Source organism: Chiloscyllium plagiosum, unplaced genomic scaffold, assembly GCF_037043375.1.
Source record: "Chiloscyllium plagiosum isolate Xiang-an unplaced genomic scaffold, Cpla_swu_hap1 HiC_scaffold_8, whole genome shotgun sequence".
NCBI classification, from domain to species: domain Eukaryota; kingdom Metazoa; phylum Chordata; class Chondrichthyes; order Orectolobiformes; family Hemiscylliidae; genus Chiloscyllium; species Chiloscyllium plagiosum.
The window spans coordinates 52368513-52374549 of NW_028270146.1; the positions used below are offsets into that span (position 1 = coordinate 52368513).

Below are 6037 nucleotides of genomic sequence, written 5' to 3' on the forward strand. Positions count from 1 at the left end.
TAGTTGAGAACAACCACATGGATGCCAGCTTGAGTCGTTAGATCTGTTCAAATACTATCCCATTTAGCACAGTATAGGTACTTTCAGTTTTGAATCGGATGGTGGCAAACTTAAGTCCAAATAAAGAAACCTTAACACAAATTTCAAACGGACACTTCAGTGTTGTCCCAAGGGAGGGTTGTGTTGTCTTTCAGATTGAAACATTAAACCATGTCCCTGTCTAGTTACTTAAGTCTATGTAAAAAATTTCATGGTGATATTCAAGGAAGAGCGAGGTAGTTTTCTCCAATGATATGACTGATGTTAATCCTTCAACCAACACAACTAAAAAAAGTTTTTAATGGCTGTCAAATACTTATGAATCTGTGAGGATGTGAAAGGTGCTAATTGAATGCAAGTCTTTTCAGGGCTAAGAGAACAGGCTTTCGTTCTTCGAGGACCAGTTTAACTCAACTACAGCATGAAAGTTTCAGGGTTCACCTGATGGAGGTGCTGAAGATTATGAAAGGTAAACAGTGTGATTATTTTCCGCCGGTTAGTAAAATTACAGTGTGAATGCAGAAATTTAAGCTAACCACAAGATGGAGAAAATATTTGAAAAGAATGTCTTTGAACAAAGCATGCAAGAATGTAGAATTCTCCACCATAAACTATCACTGAAGCAGAGCCTGTTAAGAAAATTAAATAATTTTGTTTACGAAACAGAAATATTAAATGATATGGGAATTGAGAATGGGATTAGATTTCATAGTTGAAAAAGGAGAAAAACTGATGTGGTAAACACGACCACTGGTCACCACACACATTCTAGTACTGTAACATTCTACAACTCTTACAGTTCTGCGACTATCTCTTTAGTTTATCAAAATATATATACACAAGTGTATCAAAGAACCAATTTCTGGTGTGGTTTATTTTACCATTTCAGGAAAGCATCTAAAACTGGTTACATTATCGAGAGCATTAGCTAAACTTATAGAAAAGCTTAAGAAATAAATAACTTAAACTACCAGTTTACATTTATCTGCAGTGTTCATTACATTAGTAAACTAAATCAACATTTTCACCATCAAGGATTAGGTATATGGAAATGCTGGGAGATGTTTCAATTGTCTCCAAAATTTAGATCTTGAATTACATCCCCCGCACCACTTATCAGATTCCACTTTATCTGCATGTCACTGAGCCACTTTAATGAATGCAAATAGCTTCACTAATTCTTTATATTAGCGCATTCCATAATTCAAATTAAAAATCTGTCACTTGTTTAACCAGGGAACAGTTCTCTGGCAATGAAAGAAAATAAATGTAAAAGAACTTGAACTTACATAGCTCCTTTTCACAAACTCAAGCATCCCAATGAATTTCACACTGAAATGGATGGTTGCTGGAATGTGAATCCAAACAGAGTGCTGGAGAAACACTGCAGGTCTGGCAGTACCAGTGGAGAGAAAAATACTTAAGGTTTCGTCAAAATCTCTCAGGTTCTGACAAACACAGTCACCAGACTTAAAATGTTAACTTTTGTTTCTCTCAACGATACGGTGTTTCTCAAAAGGCGAGGTGTTTTCCCTGGGGTGGGGGACTCCAGAACTAGAGGGCATAGGTTTAGGATGAGAGGGGAAAGATTAAAAGGAACCCAAAGAGCAACTTCTTCACGCAGAGGGTGGTGAGTGTATGGAACGGGCTGCCAAAAGTATTGGTGGAGGCTGGTACAATTGCAGAATTTAAAAGGCATCTGGATGGGTATATGAATAGGAAAGGCTTAAAGGGATATGGGCAAAGTGCTGACAAATGGGACTAGATTAAGTTAGGATATCTGGTTGGCAGAGACGAGTTGGACCGAAGGTCCTGCTTCCATGCTGTACATCTCTATGACTCTAAAACTCTGTTTCTGTGCCAAAGAATTTCAACTTACTTTGTTAATTTAGCTTTGTTGATGCCATATGCTCCTTGATCATAAGATGCCATAAAGATGTATAAATTAATTTATTGTAAGTGCATACAGGTCAGGAGGGTATTCATTCGGTAATAATTGCAGGTATATTAAAGAGATGTACTTACCTTTGAGGCAAGGTAGAAGTGTCCCTACCTATGGGCAAGTCCCACCTGTTGCAGAGACACATTGTAGTAACTGTAAAAAGGCTGAGTAAAATGTTTTGAGGGTTTTAGGTAACCCTATCTCTAGGTGAGAGGTTTCGGTTTAATTCCCCTGCTCTGGAGGTGTACAACAAATATCCAAATATGAACTCTTCTTCAAAGAGTTGTAAAAGGTGGCAGCCTCTTTTACATTATGTAAAACGGGCTATTCCTCACATTTTGGTTATATTTCAGCTTCACACACCTGATTTGTTTAAAAACTTTTATTGGTATTTAAATGAGTATCAAGGGATACATTTCGACACTGGTGGTGGGTTGCAGAGTTAGGAGCTATGCAAGTGTAATGCCTCACTTTGTGAATAAATCTAAAACTGAGTAAAGAATTAATTCTGGTCTTCTTCACCAGTTGACTGTATCAAGAAATTAACTGAACAACATGGTCCATCCTAATTTATCCATGCAGAATCCTAAATGCAACAGTAGACCTTATGTACACTCTTACATTGTACATAAAAATACCACTCTTACATTGGACATAAAAATACCAACAGATCATGGTGTAGTAACAGATTTAAAGATTGTCTATAACCAACGAATTCACAAAAGTGGTTTTGTGCAGCTGATTAGGTTCTGGGTAATTCAGATGGAGGATGGGTAAAAATTGTGGCTGTAAGAGCTGCTCCATTTTTGAGGTACTTTAGGTGCTGGAGGAGATTTCCTCAAATACTAGGAGCAACTATTACTGTTTTATATACTGTTACATTGATTTGGAACTTTGGGGGACAAAATATAAAAATAATGGCACTTTAAAAAGGAGGAAACATACAAAGGCATTAACCACACAGTCAGAAAAAACCTACACTGCTTTCTGACACAGCAGTGACTCTGAACAGTTACTGTCTTTGCTGTTTGAGTTCAAGTATCTCTGGACATCAGAGTGCATCTAAGAAAAATTAACAAACAGTGAAATTCACAGCTGACCTTGGAGGAACCTCTGTGGGAGAGCTCACAGCACAGGAACAGATAAGTGCATTGTTTTTAAGTGTAGCCTTGCTGTAAATCTACAATAGTAAGTAGAGTGCCTTCTTTCTTGACTATATGTTTTACTGAGATCTGTCTCTTGATTAAAGTTTAAAAATATTAGCCATAACTATTAAGTTAGCCTGGAGCATTTTTTTTTAAGAGGATTATTTTCTGGGTCTATAGATTGCGAAGGAGCAAAGATAGCCTTTAGTAGAGTGATGTGATCTTTCTGCTGGATATGGGAGTTTAGGAAGAGTTACTTGTTAGTGATGAAGGAAGTGTCTGCAGAAGGTGTCTTTGATTGCAAATCCTATTATATTGCATGGATCAATTGGAGCAGCAGTTAGAGACAATAAGGAATTTACAGGAGCTGGGGGTGTGATGGCTGGCAGTTATAGCAAGGGAGAAAAACCGCAGATACAATCAGGTAGACTGGGTAACTCCAGGAAAGGTAGGAGGAGTAAGCAAGTAGTGCAGGAATCTCCTGTGGCTATTCTCATCTCAAATAAATATGCTGTTTTGGAAAATGTAGACAGTGATGGATTCTCAGGAGAATGCAGCATGAACAGCCAAGTTTCTCGTACCAAGAATGGCTCTAATGTAATCAGGGGTACATTGGGTTCCAAGCCATCAATTGTGATAGGGGACTCTCTCATCAGAGATACAAACTGACATTTCTGCGGCTATCTGTTTACGTGCTGTACATCTCTATGACTCTATGAAAGTATTATGAGCACTATGTGTGTTCCACTTGTGAACTCCCAGATAAACTGTAAGGCTAAAATGATATTTGAGCCAAGAAAAAAAGTTAATGGAGTACCAATTTTGTACTGATGCATATTTCAATGCAGGTACATGCCATGTATAATGACCTTTTTAATAGGCTGTGAAAGAGTGAAGTCTTTTAACCATGACTTGCATTTAAAATTTGCATTAAAAGTTGGCAGTTGCAGCACTTACAAAATGGTTTACATAAATCTATAGCTTTAGGAAATTAACAGTAGTGATATTCAAGGGTTTTTTTTATTTTTTATGAAGGATCCAACTCCAAAGTGTTCCTAGTCTTTGTCAGCTTGATTTTAAGATCACCTTTTCAAGAAGATTGAACACAGGAGACAAACCTCAACATGACACTTGGTCACAGAGTACAGATGAATCACACCTGATTTCCACCTAATCCAAAAGGCTGATATATCATAATGTTCCTGAAGAAACATTCATTTTAATGAAAATATCAAAATATTAAAACATTAACAAAACTAACCTACACATCATTGCAGTGACTATCAAAACAGCACCTGTCACTCTATTTCCCACCATCAGCTGATGATTCTGGTCTCCTTGCTATAGGAAGGATGTTGTGAAACATGAAAGATTTACAAGGATGTTGCCAGGGTTGGAGGGTTTCAGCTGCAGGAAGAGTCTGAATAGACTGGGGCTGTTCTCTCTCGAGCTTCAGAGGCTGAGGGGTGACCTTATAAAATCATGACAGGGTAAATAAACAAGGTCTTTTTTCTGGGGTGGGAGAGTCCAGAACTAGACAGCATAGGTTTAGGGCGAGAGGTGAAAAAAATTAAAAGGGACCTCAGGGGCAACTTTTTCACGCAGAAGGTGGCGAGTGTATAAAATGAACTGCCAGAGGAAGTGGAGGAGGCTGGTAGAATTACATTTAAAAAGCATTTGGATGGGTATATGAATAGGAAGGGTTTAGAGAGGCAAATGGAACTAGATTTATTTAGGATATTTGGTCGGCATGGACTACTTGGACCAAAGGGTCTGTTTCTGTGCCGTACATCTCTATGACTAATTCCTTGATTACCTGTGCTCCTTTATTGTTATAAGTCCACCATAGACAGACAATCTAAATTCCCAATGAGTCAAGATTCATACAATACTTGAGTTACAGAATAGATACAGATGTCATAATTAGTTTTACTTATGCCATTGATACAAGTTGTCGTTGCATAACAAAATTTACACGCCCTTCAGAGGGACGTCTTAGTTTACTTTCAGCTTTTTCTGAACTCCGCCTCCTACAGCCCCTCCTCGCAGTCAATTGCCCTGTTTTTAAAAACTTAATTCCAGTTAAATCTCCACCCCTCACCCCACCCCCACCGACACAAGAGGAATCCACCAGTCTAATTGGGACATCGTCTCTACTAATCTAGTCTTCACAACAGCAATGTATTTGAAAAATCCTGACAAGAAAGTTAAAACAAGGTTCATTTTGTGCGAGACACAGGCCCAGAGACTCCCACCGAAAACAATTGTGCATTAAAGTATATTAGAAAACAATGTACCCCGTAAGAAATTAAAATTAGTATTTTAACGTCTTTTCCAACAAGGTTGCTTTCCCTTTTACCAAGAGACAGTTTGAAATCCCTATGCATGGCAAACACCTAGTCAAATACCAGAGTCCCAGCACTGTTCTCTGGTTGAGAGTAATTTATTCAAGAAAGACTAGGATCAAATAGAATCCTTCCGGGATTATATTGACTTGTTTTACATTTCTGTATTTTATGATGTATGGGCTTTTTTTCCCCCCACAATCGGTCAAGAAAACAACCCCCACACTTCCCAGACCCCGTTTTGCCCCGAATTCTTTCTTGAATTTGTGGAGAAGTGGCAATCTTTTCTGAGACATTGAACATCAAACTCATGTATCCGCCAAACTGTCATTCTGGCAAACCCGTACATCAAATCAAGCGGAACAACTAGTTCTCTCCCAAACCACTTCGGAGTCGGATGGGCTGGAAAAGCAACACAATGTTAGAAGATGCCAGAGTTTAACTAAAAAAAAGTTCACAATTTGCAAGAGAATAAGTGCGTCTCATTAAGTATTAGGAATTTTAAAATGAAGCTCGTTTACGCTCGTAGTTTCGAAGGCCGGTACCAGTTTACAACTGCTCCCTTC

At 38.3% G+C, this 6037-nt stretch overlaps 1 protein-coding gene across 3 annotated transcripts in view; it reads right to left on the minus strand.

Moving 5' to 3' along the window:
- LOC122553578 (SERTA domain-containing protein 2-like) overlaps positions 1-6037 on the minus strand; it is a 58010-nt gene that overhangs the window by 51237 nt on the left and 736 nt on the right. The gene's annotated exons all lie outside the window — the stretch shown is intronic.